At 35.8% G+C, this 20,710-nt stretch overlaps 1 pseudogene; it reads right to left on the bottom strand.

Annotated features, from left to right (window-relative positions):
* Window positions 1–256: 256 nt before the first annotated feature.
* Window positions 257–1,011, bottom strand: LOC143439560 (phosphoglycerate mutase 1-like; annotated as a pseudogene).
* Between the last annotated feature and the right edge of the window lie 19,699 nt (window positions 1,012–20,710).

The following is a 20,710-nucleotide window of genomic DNA, read 5'->3' on the forward strand; positions in this document are numbered from 1 at the left end:
CCTTGTACAGGGAGCCATCCCTGGATGTGGATCAAGGACCTGAATCCCCAGAGATGTTATCCTAACTAGATTCTATGAAGGGAATGGGTGAAGGGGATAAAATACTAAAATGAAAATTGGAGCCACAAGTCCTCATCTGCAGCTTCAACTTGAACTTAAGATCCCAAAGATGTAGTCAGTATGGCAGGCACTGGGGAGGGTGCAGGAGGCAGAACAGGCAGGAAGGATGTTAGGGTAGGAGTCTGTCTCCTTGTCTTCACTTCTTCACCTTGCCCTGAGCAGCCAGAGCTTCCATGGCTTTATGCACGGTTTCATCATTCCCCAAGAACTGCATGGGCTTTAAGTTCTTGTCCAATTCATAGATGATAGGAATACCCGTGGGCAGGTTCAGCTCCATGATGGCCTCTTCTGAGAGACCTCTCGATGCTTGAGGATGCCCTTAATGCTCTTGCCATGGGCGGCAATCAAGTCCCTTTCCCTTCCTAGATCTAGGGGATAATTTCTTTATTCCAGAAGAACAGTGCTCTGGCAATAGTATCCTTTGGGCTCTCACAGGAGGGTAGCTGGTCCTCAGTAAGGTCTGCATATCTGCAATCCTTGCTGATGTTGCTGTAGAATAGATGATCAGGCTCCATGGGAGTTAGCGGGACATTATAAGATCGTCTCCAGATCTTTACCTGTGCCTCACCATGTTTATCAGCAGTTTCTGCTTTATTGATGCCTGTTAGACCCCTCACAGTGTCGCTCATTGAGGTGCCAAGTCCTGACTATTGGCAACCACATCTCATCAATGGCATCCAGGACTGTCCAGAGGGTCCAGATTGCTCTCTTCTGCACAGAGGTGAAGCAGATGTCAAATTCATAGCCAGCATCTCACAACTCCTGCCCACTACACTTTGCTTTCTCGTGGCCCACTGGACTCAGGTCAGAGTCTTACCAGCCACTAAAGAGGTTTTTCAGGTTCCAGGAGCTCTCGTCATTCCGGATCAGCACCAGCTTGTAGGCAGCCATGGAGATGGGCAGAGAATGCAGCCAAAATCTCTATTCTTGAGTCTAAAAGACTACCTGCCATGAATCTAGACATCAAATACATTAATGATTCACACTCTGGCAACATGAATTTGTACAGAACATGAGGCCCTTGTTCCCACAGATAAATACTAGGAAAACTAGGAATGTTATAAAGCACAGTTGTCCTTAAAACAGAAGAGATCTATAATCTATTTTCCCCTCAGAAGAATGGGAATGGACATATTTAATCAACTGGAACTGTACTATTTGCAGGACCAAGCCTCTCCTGACTGCCCCAGACTTTAATTTTTATCCCAGAGATTTTCCCCTTAGACCTTTATCTTGAACATTGTTTTTTAGTCAGTAGAATCCATCTTTATGGAAGAGGTCATATGAACTTGATAAATAGTTTTAATATAACCATGGCTTAAACTTTATTTTACACATAAGATTGAATAAATTATAATAAGGAAAAGTGGTTTTTTCAAAACATTATCTGTTCTTAAGTATGCCTAAAATTAATTGCGGAGGGTAAGACTCTAGATGTTTTAACTAACAAGATACTAAATCACGTTGAACTAGATTTCTTTCTTGCTTCACAGGGATCCTTATTCTGCTGGCCCTGTTGTTTTTCAGAGACTCCCCAACTTGAATTGTCTGAATCCATAAAATCTCTTTGCACTCATCAAGCATGGATACCTGGATTATAAGATATAAAATTCACACCGTGTTTCACATTTACTCTCTCCACTAACCTTAGAGTATCTATTTCTTCTTCTCTACCCCTTGTTTATGTCACAAACCATAAAGGACTATAAAAGAATTTCTTAGTATTATCCTTGGAGGAGTTAACCATTAAAAGCATGTCAAAATAAAAGAACATTTATTTTAGAAAGAAACTGATTTCTCTATTTGCAAAACATTAAAATAATATCCTAGTAGATTTGAGCTAGAATTTTGAAGCAAAGCTTTCACTAGCTATGGTTCCTTGCATAAGATTTTCATCAGATTAAGACACTCAACACTAATCCCTGTAAGGAGAGGCCTGTAAGAAAGGGGCTTCTTTCTGAGCCCAACATGGCAGCATATGGGTAGGTGAAACATAGTTCCTGCTCCTGGAGTATTGCCAGGCTGTTGATCCCCATGATTCCCAAGTGTGATGATGCAAGCTGTTGGCCTGAAATTGATCTACTGTCTCTTCTATTTTACATTCAATCTCTTTTTCTGTGAAAAACACTTTCCCCATTAGTCAGAGCTAATCATGTCATAATAAAATAAACAGATGTGTTGAAGTAATTATTTAAAAATATGAGGTTGTGCAGGTTGATGATCTAAGCAGTGGTGGGTCTGCCTAGTTCAAGCTACCATGCTCTGTGGTCTGAAGCTAAGAGCTCCACAACTGGAAGCAACCAGAGGCCACAGGCATGCCACAGATAGAAACGACCAGCCAGAAACTCTGGCCCTGCCACCCACAAGACACCAGCGTGGGAGATGGCTCTGTCAATCTTCCAAGCTGTCTCCACATGGCTGGGATGGGCCTAGACCATCTCACCATTCATGCGGTACCCAGTATAAATGAGACTCTAATGGTTAAAGATTATCCAATAACTTTATATATTTGGTAATGCTCAAATAGCAAGATGCCCACACAATTGGAGTTGTTTTACAATTAACCTAAACAAAGTTGTTACCCAGAACTGCTCTCCATACATGTGTGGCTCTCCATCCTCCTATAACTCTTCCTCTAGCTCTTCCTCTTCTTTCTTCTCTTCCTCTCATTACTTCTTCCACTTTTGCTCCTCCCAACTTGCGGGGATAATATGCCACTACACAGATGTGGTTCTTAAGAATGAAGAATGGAGGTGGTCATGAGGCTGTGGAGGAAAAGGGTCAGGCTTTCCATTTCATCTTTATGGTCATTCAAAAAGATTTAGACAACAGAACCACAGAGTCCATAAAAGCCTACATGGTCCTTTGTGGAAGTAGTTCATAGCTATAGTTGGCCTTCAATTTAGTATTATGAGGAAATACATGAACCCTCCCATCTAATGACTACTGCATTAATTAGCCAGCTTAAACTTGAGGACATTAAGGATAGAGAGTTAAAGTGATCTCAAGAAGAAAAGGCATGGCTAGGAAAAGAATGCATAAGGGTAAAAAGTGAGAAGGAAAAAATGAGAAGAGGGAGAAGGCTAAATGAAAGATAAGAAGGCAAAAGTGTGAGAAGTGTGAAGGAAAAAGAATGGGAAGACAGAAAGCAAGAGCGAGAAGGAAGAAAGTAAAGTAATAAAAGGGGATAAAGCTAAAGAGTGAGAGGTGAGAAGGTTAAAGAATTGAAAGAGAAAAGGCAAAGGCATGAAAAGAAACAATGTAGAAAAATGAGGAGAAGGGACACAGTACAAGAATGGAAAGGGAAAGGCAAAAGAATGAAAAGAGAGAAAGCTAAAGAATGAGATGGGAGAAAGGAGAAGAAGGAAGAATGATGAGAATCCCCGGGAAGAGAATTGGCAGCTTGCATCCACTACTGACTCCAAGTCATTATTAGAGTAACAGTGCCCCCATTCCTGAATTTCTCAGGACCCTTTTTTACACTGAAGCTGGACCTTGTCAGCTTCTGAGGCTCCTGTTAGCTTTGGAGCTATTGGTAGTTGATGGTTTATCAGGAGGGAGTGTCAGTTTTCTTCAGGGGTGTGGCCACAGTGTGTTACCCATGCTCCAGTGAATGGCCCTACATTCTTGAACAGAAGGAAAACAATAATTAGAATCAGTATATATTTGTATAGGAACATAAAGTTAGGAGTAATATTTGAGGGGTCATCCAGGAGGAGGTGGAGTAAGGGTAGAAGGTAGATATGATATAAATACCCTTTGTGCATATATGAAATTACCAAAAAATTAGTTAAAAAATAATAATTAATATCTGTTGTATAGTCTATAATTTAGAACATATTGCCTAGTGTTCAGATTTCATCTTCAGGAAGTCAAGAGACCTTTATACAGTTTCACAGATGAGATGACTGTGAAGGTAGTAAACATCCTTAAGGCCCAAGAGTAACACACAGCATTCACATGTCCCCACATCAAGACTGCTTCATTCTGAATCTCTTATTTGGGAATGCATGGGTCAAGGTGGTGTAATGTTCCACAAAGAAATGATACAAATTATCAGTATAATCTGGGTATGAATATAAATATCAGTGAAAAATAGATGAAAGAAAATTTTAAAGGAAAATGATGAAAAATATGACTTCAGTCATCATGTTCTATATACCAACCTGCATTGAGCAATTACTTTCTGGGTCCCGTCTTTAAAACTCATTTTTTATATGTTGCTTATTACTTCATTATGTTAGGGTCTAAGAATCACTGAAGGAAGACTTCAGACTCAAATAGTATACAGAGACAACGAATATTCATTCTCTAGAAAGAACCAGCATACATGGGTCAACTGTTCATCAAAAAGATGATGAGGATACCTGTTTTTAGGTCCCTTTTATGCAGGGCTAGGGGAGTTTTCTGGAAGGCTTAGGTATTCTCTAAAATGATTGTCTAGGCATGAGGCAGTTACATCAGTACAATTTCTGACTGGTTGTTATGTTAATTTTACCAGTTTTGGTCAGGCCTTAGAGAAATGTCAGGAACTGTCCTAATTCAGGTCTCATTATCTGTCTGGATGTCTCAGGAACTGACTCAGCTCCAGGCTAGTCTTCTCTCTTGGCCAAATGTCAGGCTGCTATTGACTAAGAACCCATTGTCTGTGTCTCTCCTGAGAAGCCCTACCTGTTTCTTTGGGAAACTGAAACTTAAGACGTAACATGGCTGCTTGTACTAAAATGTAATAAAATGGAGTAGATCAGGTCCTCTCTTTTACTGGATCATACAGTAATTTCAATATCATATGGTAATGTGAATGTTGATACATTCTTTCATGTAGTTTGTTTGAACAAAAACTAATTTTCATTTTTTTCATATTTACATATTCATATTCCAGGAGATTAAGGACACAATCTGAATGCCGTATCTTAGAAGTAGGCTTTCTGGGTTGGTCACAGGCACAATAATAGGCATGGAACATCATTTTAATTAAACATTCATACTGTGAAGTTACATATGTTACAACAGGCTTATGAGTTGGAGATAATTGTTAGTTTCCCACTCAAAAGAACAGTAAACCCAGGCTTAAGAAAGCAAATAATTTAAGAAAATGCACAAATTACCATGTGTCAGGTTTTTGTTTGCACATCTTTTCTGCAGGGCCATTCTGCAGATCCTAATGTAAGATAATTAGATGGAAGGGGGATGGGCATTACAGGAAGGGAGTAATCAGCATTCCCCATGCAAGACTTTTATAGACCTATACATTTTTACAGCAATGCTTTCTCTTTTTCTGGTAACCCTTCTGTCCCAGGCCTTCCTTCTTCAGGTATGATTTGCTGGCTAGAACTAGTCATTCTCTTATATTGCATGTTTTTAATTTTTCCTGCAGTGACATTTTCTTTTTAACTGTAAGTGCAGACAGAATCTCTGAGCCCCTGAATGACCCAGATTCACATTCCTAGGGCGTCTGAAGTCCCCCAGTAGGATATATTTGATGGAAATGTAGCTATTTTAAATATTTCTTTTATGTTTACTAATTGGCTACAGCCAGGGTTGTGCTAAGTAATCACATATCTTAAATACTAGAAAGGAAAAATCTACTTCCTTTCAATAGCTTAACATATCTATGTACATAACTAAGAAGCCTAAAATATCTACAGGAGAGAGATATGAAATTCAAAAGTGAACTTCTAAAAGTGTTTATGCACCTTGTAGAGGAACATTTACATCTAGTAATTATGATCGTGAAATTTTCATTTTTTTATACTTGTAGTTTTTCAAACACTTTCATGATTTGTGACAAAAAAGTAAATTTGATTTGTGTTCACCTTTTAAAAATATTTCCTATTGTCCATTTTCTTTACTTGCCTATTCTCATATTTGGATGAATCCTATATTTGCAGGTGATGATTGCTACTGTACTACACTGAATGCTGACACTTTTACGGGACATCTGCCCTGAACTCATGGGTCATAAGTAATATATAGATTATTTTCTATAAGTACTGAATTGTGTGAATAGTTTGAGGTTTCTGAACTTTAATTAACAATCTCTGACAATAGCAAGAGAACAATGGTTCTGCAAAAGGTATGGTCATAACTTAGATCAATAGAGTGCACCATGAGACAAAGGAAAAAACTATGAAGCATGATACAGATAGAGCCATGTGAGTTGATAGAAAAAGAATGGCTTGTTGTTAGATATTTTATTGTATAGGCAATACAGATCCATAGAGTTTGTCCAGGGACAGAATTGCCCTGTGCAGTATATTATTTAGATATATGTGTGAAGTACTTGTGATTCAAGATGAAACCTGGGAAAGAAATCTGTGGAAGGTAATTCAGGTTGGACTCAAGTGACAAGAGCTCAAACACATGAAATAATAGTTTTTGTTTATTTCGTATTATGGCCATTTTCTGATTTAGTCAAAAGAACAATGGACAAGTTGATCAAGACTTTTTATTTGCTTATTTATTTATCCCTCCTAGCTAGAAACTAAGCACATAAATCTGAATGCAAGTTTGAAAAAATAAAAAATAAGTGTATCTGAACAGATACATTTTATTTTGTGAGTCATAGTCTTTCAGTAAAGCATGATTGGTATGAAACATGCATGGATCTTCTGCCTCAGGTGTGAGCCACACCTGGGACAACTGGCATTCTAACAATTATTTCATAAAATATATACATGTATACGTCAAAGATATAATTCAGTGAATTTCTAGTTCTTTCTCTTGCTCCCACTCTGTCCAAGCCTCTATACTCCCCTCTGACTACTAGTTATAGTTTCATAGATTTTCTAAATGAGAGGAAACATGTCCACCAGGCCTTTCTGAGTGGCTTATTTGGCTTTTAATCTTGAAAGTGTTAAGGTTCTATCATACATGATGGCACATTATTTAGCTCTCGAGTCTCTTTGGGAACACCTGTTGTTCATGAATTTAGTATTTGTATTCCATGTCAATCATTGTAATATACAGTGCTGAAATAGCCTCATATCTTATTTCAAAGTTTAAACATATCCATTTTTGTTTAAGAAGGCAAATACTTGCTTAAATATGAATTTAAAACTACCATTCAAACATTTCCCCAATTCCCCGTTTATTTCTTTAATTTTTACATCTGTGTTCTTAATGTGTACTACCCATGTATGACGTGTGATAATTTTGAAATGTCTAAAAGTATGATATAGCTTTAGTCCAGGAGTCACTGACTATCAGTTAGAAGAATCCCTCCTGATTCCTTAGCTACTGTGGAGTTTCCTACTTCCGTTATTTTCTGTACTAAAAGGCATGCTTTTTTCAGTGAAAATTTAGAAGCCTGTTTTCACCCCATCTCCACACTTGGGAAAATAAACTAACAAGGAAAAATGGGAACACATTCCTTTTCTAAATCTGCTCCCCATTCAGACAGCTTGCTCTTACTCATTACCCATGCCTTAATAGTATTTTTTTTTTTCTTGAAAAAGATTGGATTATTTTTGAGTTCTTATTTTTCTTATTGATTAATAGGGATGTTAGATGATATACAGAGATAGTATATTTTTGATGACTACTTCTGGACCCCAGGAATCTTCCAATAAATGCTTTGAGAATCAGTGTCCTTCGATCTCTGTGATACTCATTGTGGTCTTTTCTTTCTACCAGCACAGGAATGGATATCATAAGCTGTCTTTAGCAGCAAGTGGTGGCCAGCAAAATAAAAAACTGACAATTGTTCTGGAGTTTCCAGCGGGCCTCAGCTCAGGTGTCAGAATCTTTAGTCCTAAGTGTCATAGCTCTTCTGTAGCTTAAGATGTTGCTATTCCTCAGCTCTTGGAAGTGGCTTATGGTACATGTCCCAGGCTTTAGATCATGTGTTCTTATTTCAAGCTACTTTTTAAATTTATGTGGCCAACTCAGCCCACACAAGAAATTGTCAGGTAATGACTGAGTGACAGGTTGTTGTTGATTTGTTGACTAATAATGCAAAACAGGAAGGCCACTTTGAAGCCTGCCAGCTACCTCATAAAGTGACTGATTCTTTGCTTGTAAATAGATACTGTAATACTGGTTTCTGATTTTATTTTCATGATGTGTATGTGTGTGTGTGATTGATTGTTTGTTTGTTTGATTTAGTCTGGTTTGGTTTTTTTGTTTGTTGGCTTGTTTGCTTGCTCTCTAAAAAGAAAGGGCTTAGAGTTGAGTAGATGTTGAAGTAAGGAGAATCTAGACACATGAGAAAAGGGAAACCATATTCAGATTATATTGTATGGGGACTTCATAGCCCATTATATAGCCAGGGAAGATGGCTGCTTATATCAACTACAGGTAAACTCCCTCTCATGCTGACTGCTAGTGCTTAAATCCATTAGAGCATTGCTACAAGCTTAGTCCAAATTCACTTGTGAGGCTAAATGTGTATTTAAGAGTCTAATATAATTTGTTTAACCTACTCATGCTTCATGCTTCTACTTTGTATTTAATTTTAAACTTTAGGAAGATTTTCCAGTTCAGATTTTCATGGTCCTCCCTCTATAAAGTTTTTAAAGATGTTTTTTTAAAAGTTTATAATTATATAATTTTATCCTTCTTTGTTTTTCTTCCCAAGCCTTCCCATAAATAGCCACTTATTCTATCTCAACTTTATGTCATCTTTTTATTTAATTTTGTTACAGACAGACACCCAAGCTGGTCACCTTTGTGGATTTCAGGGAAAATTCTGCCAGTGTTGCAGGGTGATAACGAAAATTTAATTCTGAATTCTTGTAGTATTGTCACCTTGTGAAATTGGTGACAGATCTCTGAGGTGTCTGTGTATATTCTTAAATTAATATAATGTGTTCTTTATTGCTTGGGTTCTAACTGAATATTTGCCTATATTTTGATCAGTATCATGTCATTTTCCAACAAGAGTGATACTCTACTGTAATCTCCTTGTCAGTAAGTCTCCAATATTCTCAATATGCAATAAATAATGGATTCCTGCCTCAGCCCAGGACTTAGTCCTCATTATTCATGCTCTTCTCTTCTCTACTGAATGACACAGAAAATATTGACACTACAGTGAACTTATACCTGGTCTACTTAGTGTTATCACATACATGCTACCTCAGCTTCTCAGTATCTACCAGGAATAGAAACAAGAAAGAGGATTTTATAAACAATAAAAAAGTATAAGGTTTCAAAAGATGAAGATTAGTCCACAAGAAGATATTTCCAGATCAAAGTTGTGTTGCCTTTGATTGATGGCACTTTCTACCTGAGAGAGACTATCTACTCATTCATTACTCCAAAGTAAGTTGAGGGCATCAGATGAGGCAGAGTCTCATACGTTCTTGTTAGAAAGTGAGTCTTTAAGTCCTTTCATGTACAGTTTGCAAATCTACTAACTGTGAAGATATTCACAATTGTCTGTTTGTGAGACAGTCTTATCATGAAGTCCAGGCTAACCCTGAAACTATAGAAATTTTTGTGCTTCAACTTTCCAGTGTGTAGATGACAAACATACATCATTATACCTGAATGTTTGACACAGCATTATAATTTCCAGAAAACACTTAAGCCCTTCCTGAAATAAGGAGATTTTAAATGATAGTAGTGTTGTAAATATTGTCATTGGCTGACTTGTTTTTTAAATATTTGATTTCAATATTTAAAATATTTCATACATCTTTATATGATAAATCTTAAGACTATAGGGAAAATAGGAATTTGTAACAGTGTACATAATACATACCACAAACAATCAAATTAAATAATCTCATAGATATTCCATTGAATCTAATTTATAGGACTTCTTTATCAATACAGCTACAAACACCAATATGTCAGGTTAGGTAGCTACACCTGACACTTATTGGATACTATTAATACCTAAAACATAAGATAACTAACAGAGTTGAGCTTTATCTGAAATATTTGAATATCATTATGAATGTTATTAGTTAAAATGGTGACATGGTACATGGCTAAAGGATTTTCCAGAGAAAGAACCAGTACATCATAAAATTAAATTGTTATAGAATTAGAGTATCATACAATTTGGTAAAAAAATTTATTTAATAAGTGTTTTATGATCTGAAAAATGTGTAAGCATTAAAATTGGAAGGGTAATTGAAATCATTAAATAATTATGTTGAAAAACATGCCAAAACAGTATAGAATCTGTAATAATCTTGGTATAGAATGGGATAAATGTGTCATTCTGAGATTTCTAATATGATAGAATCTCAAGCAATATGTTTGATAATAAAGCTTGTAAGTTACAACATAAAATAAAAAAACAATTTAAACCATTTTTTTAAGACACAAACACCTGTACATACATCACTGTGAAGCTGAGACAGGAAGAATGCAACTTTCAGGGCAGCCTAGTTTGTATAACAAGATCCCATCTCAAACAAAAGATATAAAACCTAAAAAATTAAATCAGAAACAAAATAACATATGTCCAATTTGTTATATGAAAATGTATATATGTACACTCATAAGTAAGAATATAATCAAAGAAATATTATAAAAATAAAATAACTCAATCACAATGAGGCAAAATATAGAACCATAATAATATACAACAGGAAATATAAATGTTTCTTTAAGAATTATGAAAGTGTTTAGTTACTTTTGAAAAATAGTGCTAAGGTGCTGATTTTTTTTAAAAAACATGTTAAATAGTTATCAAAAACTCATAAAAAATTTGAGAAGTGATAGTGTGAAAAAAAATAGGTACTATTGGGTGATTCACAGTCAGAAAACCAGTTCTCCAACATTTGTAATGATGACGTTGACAAGACTGATAAATTACAGATGCATTCATCCTTTGAATTATCAATTCCAGTTGTAGAAATGTTTCCTTCAGGGACCAAATGTGTGAACTGATGTGGAACACTGCTCTCAAAAGAAAAAAAAATGGCAGCCATTGAAATGTTCATCAGGGCCAAGTTGTTGAATAATTTATGTTGCTTGTAGAAAGGGCTTTTGCCCAGCTGTGAAAGCAAATGTACAAACTCACATGACTCAATTGTCAAAACGTATTTAAAATTAATTTTAAATAAATAAGCAAAAGCATGTAATCGTAATCATAACACCAGATCATTTTAAAATGTAGGATACATTTCTTTATATATGTATAGATGATATGTATAGATGAAGAAAGAAAATACATAGTAAATTATCTGTACATGACACACAAGGGGACTGAAAGTCTTCTGTAAAAAGACAAAGTGGTGAAAACTGAGGGGAGACACAGTTTTCAGAGAATATGTTCACATTTATACTGAGCTTTCTAAAGCAGAACACTTATCTGCTATTATGTGATTAAAATTCAAATTATGAAAGAATAAAAATAAAAAAGGAATGGATGAGAGCCAGAAGGAAGGAGGAACAGGACAATCCATCATAATTTCATTCATAAATTAGGTGAAAATGTCAACGATTCACTTCAGACCCTCCTCTGAAGTATTAGTTCAGAACAGAAGCATACAATTTCTAGACAGTTGATAGAATTCAGTTGCATTTGTCAAGCTGAATGTAACCATGGTTTCTAAATAGTTTTCACAAAAGTTCTTGATCTGTAATTTTCTTCTTAAGTAGTAACTATATTTTCAGTGTTTAAGACAGTTGATCAGAATACACAATGTTGGTAATCTTTACTCTGTCTCAACGCTTTGGGGCTAAGTGCTCTGGTCAAGAGAGAGAGTGGGGCTGCAGGGGCAGGAGACGCGAAGAATGGAGACAAGACAGGGTGTGATCAAGTCTCTTTTCCTCTAAGTGTCTCCTTCTCTGTCTCCTCTGCTGTGTCTGATTCTGTCTGGAGCCAAGTGTCTTCTACCTAATGTCTGATGTGTCAGATTCTCTGATCTCAGTCTGATTCTGATCTGTTCTGTCTCTGCCTTTTATATGTCTTACTTCTAAGCCACGCCTCTAAGTTACACCTTTAATTATGCCCTTAGGTCTTGTCTCTAACTCTGATCTCTATACTTCTAAGTCATACTCTTAAGTCACACACCTTTAATCTCACACACCTTTAATCTCACACACCTTTAATCTCAAGGTATCTAAACCAAGATTATCGGAGTGGGCTCAGCTGTTGTAGGCTATTGTAATCCAAATCTCATGTCAGGGTATATGGCTCAAGATGGCTGCAAAGCTGATAGCCGCTTTCTGCTAAAAGTCGGCCCCCAACAACACAAAGGGCCCAGTGGCACACATGTAAGTACAGAAGTTAAAGACTAGGTTTTCTAAGTAGCTAAACCATGCTGACATCAGAACACTCGTTTCTATAAATACAAGCAACCTAACTTTATCCTCTTTTTATCTACGTTCCCGTGAGCTGTGATACACAAAATGAGATCAGGGAGTGGTGGGATGATGAAGGGAACATTTGTATAACAAAATGAACAGGTAATAGATTATAAGGCTTAGAGGAACAGAAATTGAAAAAGAAGTATATATTTAAGTAAGAAACAATTTTTCCTTAAAAGTAAGTCTGATGAGAAAGGAGATATGTCTCTGGAGATTCATTAGGCTATTTCAAAAGCCTTAAAATGAATTAATATATTTCTCAACAATTTTGTGTTCAGGTATTTTCCCTAAGAATATAACAATGATAGTGTAAAGAAACTATACTTACAATTTTATCTAGTTACATTTATCAGGTTATTTACAAAAGAACAATCACTATAGTATTAAAGTAGGTTAAAAAACAAAAAAGACCCATTGCCAAAATAAGATTTATGACTAAAAGTTCTGGATTGTTTTTATTGCTTCTTTATTTTTCTTTGAGATTACAGTGTGATTATAATTGCATCACTCTTCCCCTTTCTCCTTCCAAATCCTCTCATATACTCCCTTTTCACTCTCTATTTAAATCCAGGACCTTTTATTCTCATCAATGGTTTATACACAAACATACACATATGCATATAGATATATATTCCTAAATTCAACCTGCCCTGTTTTACCCATCCCATTTGTGATCTGAGTATCCGTCTACAGTTGGAAAAAAAAAACCTTATCCAAGTCTTTAAGTGTACCTGCTTAGATCTCCTCACAAGGACCAGAGCGCGACCTTTTGGTCCTCCTAGCTCTCAACAGTTAATGCTTTTGAACATCAGTGTTTATTCAGAGCTGGGTACAAACCTCACTTGGTACCCTGCAGGTTTAATTGGGATCAGTAGTTATATTTGAAGGCACTTTGATGCTCTCTTTTAAGCATCTTTCAAGTCAAAGTTTTACTGGCCCTGCTTTCAAGCTTAGAGGCTAAGGACCTCGGCATTTATTAGAGAGTTTTCCTTTTAGCCATCACTGTTTCTGAAGCACAAGACTAGGAGATTCCTAAGATTACTGAATCAGTGTTTTAAAATAGCTACTGCTTATGCCAAAATCCGCCTGCTTTGGCCCTGCCAAGGGATTAGGAAACAAAACATCCCCCTCTTCCAGGACAGTCATCAGAAAAGCCACATGTTTATTTTACTTTTTCTGTGTTGAATAGAATGGTATTCTGGTCTTTATTATTTTTACAGTATTGGGCCTTGAATTCTGCCTCATTTTGATTTTCTACCCAATTTTCTGTTCATAAATAGTCTTTGTATAAAAAAAAAAGGTTATGAGTCTTGTGGTATCAACTGCAAGTATTAAAGATGGATCTATATATATTTTTAATGGCCAGCCTGACTCAGACTAACACAAATAAAAGAGGCTAGCATATAGCTTAGTTGTTATTATACGATAATACAAAAGTGATCTTTCTTGGCCTTGTCATTCAGAGCTGTAATGAAAGTTCTGGCAATTGCTAAGGGAGAAAACAGTTCAGCAATTACAAGGGGCAGGAACATGTGTAAAAGGTAAAAAAGCAGCTTCGTCCTCAGGAGCCTGACAGCATCAGTTCATTGCTTCTATCCTTAACCCTGAGTGTCTGCCCCTGACAAATTATGCCAAGACAAGCCTACAAGACATGATCAATGGAGTTGGCATGGCTGACATCTAATCACCTCCTAAATAATCATATGCACATTTTAATAAGGTGAAGAATGGCCTTAAAGCACTGGAAAGATTTTAGAAATTTATTTCCCTCACAACTGACAGTTTCTTGAGAGGAAACACACTCATGACTAACTCAGGGACTCATCCCTGCCTGGCTTACACCGGGCTTCCCCTCCTGTCTCATGATTCCAGTGGATTCCTTTGTACTTCCAAAAGAAGTACCACTGAGAGGAAACAAAACTCAGAGAAAATAATTGGAACAAAAACTTTATCTGACTGTTTCAACAATGAGAATCAAAGTGAGTATATATTAAAAGGAATCTTATGTCTGGACATTCTAAGTTCAAAATCCATTGATTAAAATCCACCAGTTGTAAATATTTACCTGTAGAATGTTACCATGCGGGGATTCTTAAATAACTAGGAACATTTACAAATCACCCTCTACAGCTAATATTTCATCTATCAGTCATACTTTATCTAAAAGTCATTATCATGCTCGTAGCATCAAACCTCACATATCAATCATTGTTCTAAATTTGTTTCCTTCTCAAAACACAAATATATCAGCACCCAAAACACCCTTGTTTCCTTACTTCATTTCTCAGACAGAACAAATGTGTTGGTGGCATGCAATCTTTCTCAGTTTGTAAATTTTATAAGAAAATTGAAAACATCTTTTGTGTGTGTATTAAAAATATCACAATGATATATGTACTTTTCCACTTGATAGTAGCAAAATTAGTTTCTTGTACTCACAGACTGTATTCACAGACTTAAGCCTTCCATTTTTTTTATCAGTCTTTTATCTCTTCCCCACTTACCCACTTGAGATTTTGAAGACTGTCCTAATAAGCAAATAAAAAACACTATGAAATAAGAGCCCATTAATGGGGTTGAAGCCCATTAATTGGTTTGCAAGGCAGAATTAGAGATGACAAGGTGCCTGGCTCCCAGATGATGCAGTTGGGCAGCTGAAGAGGAGGCTAGTCCAGAATTACTTCTTTGTGTCATTTATATTTTTAGAAGTTTCAAAGATCATGATTGTGGGAGGCAAAGACTTTCATATACAGACATGATCTGATATCTGTACTTTCCTTTTTCATAAACATCACCCTTTCATCCACAGGAAAACTGACCTTGACATCATTGTCACCTGTTGGACTGAATGCTTTTGTTAGTGTTCCATTGATTTAGTTTCAGTCACCATTTTCTTCTGGAAACATCTCCTAGTTTATACTCACATGAAATTGTTCCGTTAAATTTTCTTATGTTTTCTATGTTCAAGATTATTTGAGATTATAATATAATTACAATATTTCTCCCTTCCCTTTACTCCTTGCAAACCCTCTCACACAACCTTCCTTGTTCTCTTTCTAATTGCAATTTTTAAATTAATCTTTATGTCATGCAATATATATTTTTGAATATGACATCGTCAGTATACATAATGCTATTTGTACATATATTTGTAGGACTGACTATTTGATATTAAATAATTGATTGGTATGCTTTTTCCTCAGTAAGACTGTTTCTCCCATTTTCTGCTTGTCTTAGTTGCCTGTACCTCTTTGTATAGAGTTGAGACCTGGTCTTCTTTTCCCCAAACATTGGCTTATCCAATGGCATTGCATTTGTTCCTGTTTGGCCAGTCATTTTGTTGAGAATTTATGGATGTAGCTTCTGACATTACTAGGAGACACAATCTCACAGCAAACTCTTAGATCTTACCTTTATATTCTTTCTTCACCTTTTTCCATGAATCTCTGAGCTATAGGTGTGGTATTGTTTAGTAGATATATCCTTTAGGCTATGGATCCAGAACACTACATTTTGATTAAAGTTTTCTGTAGTCATCTCTGTTGAAAACTTTCCCGGATGAGGGATGAATACTAAAACATTATCTGTAAATATGAGGATGAATATTTATATTATTATTAAGGATTACTTTTGAAAAATGTTCTTTATCTATTTTGATAGACACCATGTACTTCAGAAACAAAGTCCAGAAAGCCTTGAGCTGGAACTGTCCTGAAGGCTAGGTTTGATAAATAGTTGTAGGTTCTTCTCCAATACCCATGACTTCACTAACACCATGGAGTTAATAAGATTTCCAGACCCATGTGTGGTTGCCCTCCTGTTGAGTGGGTCTCAGTAGTTCAATTAGTGAGTTATTGGGTACCACCAAGATATGAGTGCTTCTGTTGCACCTTTAGGATTATCATGCCACACTGTTCATTGATGTTGTAGTCCATTCACATTATATAGCTGGGTAGGACTGTTGGCTGCCACCCCCTTTGGAAGTTTCTTGGACCACGAAAGCTAGTCTTCAGGGAAGAGGCATTCAGTCCAGTTCCAGCTCAAGAGTCTCTAGAGCTTGTTTCTGAAATGTATGATTTCATTAAAATTTGATAATGAAGTTTTTTTCAAAAGAAATGCAGTTTGAGCAAAAACAACCAGAAAAATATAAGAGTGCAGGCTTATAAAAAATTAAATATTTTAGCATAATATGTATGCAAGCAATTGTATAAGTCAAATTCTAATCTAAAATTAAGAAAAAAGTACATTGACAGAATGACATGATCTGAGCTTAGACATAAGTGAAAAAAGACAACTGCTATATTTGGTCAATTTGTTTATACTAAGACATATCAAAGAGAAAACTTAATATACTGTGTAGTTAAATAATAGCTATACATAGAGACAAAATAAAAAAGAAGGATAAAAAGGAATGAAAGATAGAGGTGGAATAAGGTGGAGACAGAAACAGAAAGTGATTTTAAAAAAGAGGGAGATTAGGGAGTGGTCTTTTATTCTTCCTCTTGGTCTCTGCCCCCTTCTTTTCTTTCTAAATAATTTAAAGGAAATTTCATGTGTATCTGTCTATTTTATCCTTCAGCTCTCACCTCACTTTTCATTGCTCTCAATAGTCTATTATGCCTGCATGTACTCAGGAATATATTTACAGCAGTCTGCTCAAAACAGAATCCATGAGTGGATGCTTTCCTATCATCTCTTCTTCAACTACAACTCATTCTTCCACCACAAACCCTATCATTTTGAATATTTTAAATCTGAGAAGTCAACACTGTCTTGTAGAAATATTTGGTTTAGTATACTGGCAGTGGCTGTGTTTGGTGCATCTCATGTAATTGAAACTATGAAATTAAGGAGCAACTTAATAAAAAAGTAGAGACTAAGAAACCAAAAACAACCTGTTGAGTATCAGCCAACTTAAGATATGGTGATAACAGTTGTATTGCAGTCTGCAATGTTTGGATGAAAATCTTATCTAATTGAACCTACACATTTTGGATGCCCATCTTTACCTAGGTTGGAATAGTTTTCTGTAATTGTTTCAATAAATACGTTTTCTATGCCTTTCTCTTGTTAATTTCCTTGGATACTTTGAATCAAAAAGTTTGTCATTTTATAGTATTCCAAATGTATTAAAGGTTATCTCTCTCTTTCTCGTTCCCTCATTCCCTTGACCTCATTCTTCCTTTATCACATTCTGTCCTGCTGTCTCTACTCTTTCTCTCTATGTTTCAATTCTTTTTCTTCCTTTTCTTTGTCTATGTCTCTATCTCTCAAATTTTTAAACCAAAATATTTTTATCATAACTGTCTTCAAATTAAGATAATATTTCCTGAAATTTTTATAATATATAAAATTTATATCTTTAAGTCTACTTTTATTTGATTTGTTGAGTTCATTTTTAAGTTTGTGTTTTATTTTATTTCAATCTATTTACTCATTTTATAGGATTATATAGTCATACAAGAATTGATTTCCAAATTTTGGTTAATAAACTGTCTAATTTTTGTTGATTGTGGTCTACAACTTTTTCTGAACATGTGGCCTTATTGGTACTATTACTTGTGTCCCCTGCCCTCAGTTCAAACAATGGTATTAACCAGATACACTTGTCATCATGGGTATTGTTGGTTAGAAACCAAAGAACTGCTTTTAGTGCCAGTAGTGGTATAGACACATAAGCCTCTGGCTTTTGATTTAGATCCACAAACATCTTACTATACAGAGAGATACAGAAAAAGGAATCATGGCCTCCATTCTTAGTCTCCATGGTGATGGAAGCTCGAATGTTTCTAGGTCCTAAAATGGACCTAAAATACTTTTGTACAAAGCTAAAAGCAGCACTGTGTAGCCATGGTACTCATTCTCAGCCAAAGTCAGTGTTGTTCTACACTTGTTTGGCAGTATGTAGGGTTTAAACAACAGCTGAGTTGTGCTTCTAGATCTCCAGAACAAAACATGTTTTCTCGTGCAAGTGCATGTGCATCCACTCTCATGCATGTCTTCAGTCAGATCATCTGTTCCTTGGAATACAGGGCCACAAGTTGCTTGTATATCAGGTGATTATTGAAGTACAACACTGTCTTGTAGAGTGTACGTGGAAGCCCAAAAGTAGAAATATCATGCTATCTGTTCCCCCAGAACAGGGTGAATTCTGAGAGTAATTTTTCTCTCAAGCTGCAATAGCATGGATTCTGAGGGTATCGGAGACAAATGGGAACTCCTTTTACAAAGTAAAGTTCTTTGTATGGAGAAAGTACTGAAATAACCATGAAGGTTACTGGGATCTAAAAATGTTCCTTGTTCCCCTTTCAATGCAGAATCCTCCAAGTGTGAGATATCATGGTTATCTTTTCCAAAGCACTTAGCTTTTATTTCTCTGTTGCCATCCCAGGCTTGAGTATTAAGACACTGAAGTGTCTTTCTTTTACTGTGTACCACTGTGCATCACTGTCTGATCTCCTGTTTCAGCTTGTCTTATGGGATGAGTGAAGACTTGATTAAGGTCATTTTGGAATTCAGTTTCAAGGATTATTGTCAAGTATTGGAAGTTTTGATGTTTTTAAGACATGAGGAAGTTGTTTAAACACAACTGTATAAACTATCAAAATGCAAGAAGCTTAGGTTTTCAAGAAATTAAACATGCGATAATCTCATTGATTATAATTCTATAAGCTTCTTTCTTTATGTGTCTAGATTACAACCTGCTACAAATGCAGTATCAAATTCTACATTATATGCTGTAAATAAACACTGGTAGTTTTCATTACAATTTGGTTTTTCTTAAAATTCCTAATATACATGGAAATTATAGCACAGGCAAGTGGGTCTGACTTAACATGATAGGCAAACAATTTTAATAATCTAAAGAGAAATATTCAAAAAATGATCCTTTTCATCACCCCTACTTTCCATTCTCACTTTACTTTGTAATGTTCCTCACAGTTTACAAAGACACCAACTTCTCAAAGAAAAAAATTCAAAGACAAATTTAGTTGTATCATTTCTTTTTTCTCTGCTATTCCTCACTAGGGCTGCTTTTTATGTTCTGGAACATAGGGTATTCCCCAACGTCAGGGTGTTTTGGTGTATTAAGGACTGTGTAACAGGTTAGATATGAGAATTCAATACTGAGAAGGAGGTGTCTTGTTGCACAATGAGGGACTAGGACCAGCTCTCACTGCCTGACTGAATCTTCCGTCCATCTTTTTTTGGGATGAGACACTTCCGGAAGGTTACATTGTCCTTTTTCCTGTACTCCTCTTAGAGAAAAATCCAGAGTTTCTGTTTTCCAAATCATTACAGCGATTATATTTTCGGACAAATCCCTTTTAAAGCAGAAAGCAATAAAAAATTCCTAAGGAGTTTATTAGTTTTGTATAATTAATATCTCCCATTCTGAAGTTTCACTCTAATGAAATGTCAAAGAGTAAAGCAAATACATACTCTTGGTTAAATAAAGGTCTGGACAAGGACATGTTGCAAAAATATTTGAGGATAAAATTTTAATTACAGTGTTTAAAGATTCAAGTGAAAAATTCACAGGCTGTAATCAGACTGACAAACTAAGACTCTTGAATATCCATCCCTTATATGCATGAAATTTACAGCTAGGTCACTCAGGATAGTAGCCAAGTTTTAAAAAGTGAAAAGTCCAGAAAGTTTACTGATAAAGAAATACTCATATTATTTATAACATTTCAGTCCATATGCTATTTTGCCAAGCACCAGGGACCATACATATTGTTGGATAAGTATCTGGGTACACTGTATAATTACAGGAAGTACAGGGAGTCTTGATCTTAAATTGCAGAAGCAGTGGTGCTATCAATTAATGGAATTACAGCTGTTATACCAGCAATAATCAAGTCTTCTACCCTCTTGTCTCTGCTTAAAGCCTAATTCACTTCTTCTAGCACTTTCAAGCTTTTTTCAGAGAATCAAGGTTTTCTAACTCAGGGCAGTAAGACAAAAGATGGTTGATAGACCCCCATAGCAGACATACCAGGTTTAAGCACACTAACACAATTAGAAAATATACCATCAATGCAACTAACAATAAATGCTGAAGAAGAGACAAAACCAATTTTAGCTTGACAACTAAAAGAGCCTTAAACATGCATTAACCCACTGCTTCTGCAATAGCTTTGACACACGGAGTTAAGACAGCTATTTTTACTAACCATCTAGCAAAAAAATGTTGCTAATGTATCGACTATACAAAATGATTTATATAGGTGTCTGGAACAATGAATTGATGCTTTATATCCTATTCAAATTATCTGAAGGAAATTCACGGTTCAAGAGTTAGGAGCCATCT

Source organism: Arvicanthis niloticus, chromosome 27 (genome assembly GCF_011762505.2).
Source record: "Arvicanthis niloticus isolate mArvNil1 chromosome 27, mArvNil1.pat.X, whole genome shotgun sequence".
NCBI lineage: Eukaryota > Metazoa > Chordata > Mammalia > Rodentia > Muridae > Arvicanthis > Arvicanthis niloticus.